We start from the raw sequence: 2,000 nt of genomic DNA, 5'->3' as shown, positions 1-2,000 counted from the left end.
TAAAGTAGAAATACTTTAACGATTGCCAAAAAGGAACTTGTCTGATAAAATAAAAAAATGTGTTACTCTCTCTAGTCTAAAATCTACATTATGTTTATGAAACGACCTGACCTTTCTTTTCTGTGACCTATGACACAAACAGGATATTTTAACCGTGGAACATGTAAAACAGAAAATGCAAGGCTGAGGTAAAGTGTTAATTTGTTTCTAACATAGTTGAAGAGTATTGGCTACATACAACAACAACGGACTTTAAACTGTTATAAAGTACTAGCTTCTAAATTAAAGTTTAATGTTAACACAAGCATCAGTCTCCTTAGAGACCGTCAAAAATTGCCGTTGCCGACTATATTTCAAGTCGTCAAGGCGGGGTATTGGGTAAAGTTTTCAACTAGCAATAATCGCGCCTCGGATAAACCTCATAGGCTACGATACTGCCACTGCGCAAAGCTGACGAAGCAACTGAAGCGGCGAGAGAGTGACTCCCGCCCGCACACCTCTCTGTTATGGTTTTAACCGTGGACCCGGATTCATGCATACGCCTTTGTAATATATCGCTATGTGGGAATATAAAACATACACACCCAGACGAGGAGTCGCGGCGACTTCATAAATATATTTCCACAAACGGGAACAATGCATGTAGAGAAGAAAGGAGGGATAATAGAAAACTCAGAACTGTAATCCTGTAACCGTACGGCCGTTATATGCATAAATCGGTATAACTTTGTGGTCGAATCGCGTAGTAAGTTGGGAACAGCGGGAACAGTACGAATAAGTCATGGACACACTATCAAACATAAAAACTGACCTGTAACGTTTAATAAATAAACTGGAATTTAAAGAAGTATTAAACGGAAATGACGTAGCCTTCTGTAGGTCTTTCTTTAAGGCTCCCTAAATCCTGCCAGACTGTAAACAGAGACGTTATAAGAGAGGATTTTGAATAGGAAACCCCTGAACGCCAAAGATGGCGGTTGTATGACAGATACCCCACCCCTTCACCCCAAGAGCCAATGTCTGCTTTAGAAAAGCCGACGGGGAAACGTATCTAGCCAATCGTGTTGTTGCACTGACGCAAGCGAAACCACGTGCATCTACGTAGTAGAAGCACAACCTGTAGATGGAAAAAATCGTTTAAACCCTTATTTTGGGGCAAAGTCATAAAGTTTTTGAGCGGTTTTTATGAGATTTAACTGGTGATGCTATACATGCATTTTTAAAAAAATATATAAATACTGTGCCAAATATTTGTTTCCTCCATTGCATTTATTGGATAACTTGACAAGTTACTTTGCACATTCAGATTAAAATACAAAATATAATTGACAAATGAATTATAGATTTATTATTACCAGTTAATATAAAAAAAGATAAGACTTTATTATACCTTGGGGGAAATTCACACTCTTCACAGCAGAATATAAAGTAATTAGCCCCAACTTTATCAGCTGCAACATCAAAGTGATGTTAACAATAATTAATTCAAGCCAGAGAGGCACCTCTCTATTTTGGCATGATGCAATATTAATTTTCACCAACCGTAACCTGATTATGTTTCATATATTTACACGTTTTAATTCATACATGTAACAACTATACAAAATGTATGAGGGCAAATTTCTTGAGCTTGGAAGTGAAGACAAAGAATGAGAGTCTGCTGCTGTGTTTAAACTCAAAGAGATACTCTAAAAAAGATGTAATGTCATAAAAAGGAAACCCATTAGGATATAGTGAGGTTATGCTGTAATTAATAATGTTTGGGAAAGAAAAGTAAATTCATGTGTACTGTGTGTGTGTCAAACTCCGACAAGACACAGAAGCAGAGCACCCATAAATCAAAAATCAGGATATTGGTTTATGACGTGACTATTTTGGTACAAACAATTACCAGCTTGTTTAGCAAATAATCTTCTAAAATTTATTCACCAAACTGATATTCAACTGGCATTTGCCATTTGTAAATTTCACTCCTTGGTTGTAGCATGTTAACACTCTCA

At 36.8% G+C, this 2,000-nt stretch overlaps 1 non-coding gene across 1 annotated transcript; it reads right to left on the bottom strand.

The window, feature by feature from the left end:
• Window positions 1-311: 311 nt before the first annotated feature.
• On the bottom strand, window positions 312-452 carry LOC120787967. Its single transcript, XR_005707144.1, has one exon. It is a non-coding gene; the product is annotated as a U4 spliceosomal RNA (small nuclear RNA).
• Window positions 453-2,000: the final 1,548 nt, after the last annotated feature.

The sequence above is a fragment of the Xiphias gladius genome, unplaced genomic scaffold, assembly GCF_016859285.1.
Source record: "Xiphias gladius isolate SHS-SW01 ecotype Sanya breed wild unplaced genomic scaffold, ASM1685928v1 HiC_scaffold_961, whole genome shotgun sequence".
Lineage (NCBI taxonomy): Eukaryota > Metazoa > Chordata > Actinopteri > Istiophoriformes > Xiphiidae > Xiphias > Xiphias gladius.
Note: the sequence above shows the minus strand (reverse complement) of the source record. Positions and strands in the feature narration are given on the sequence as shown.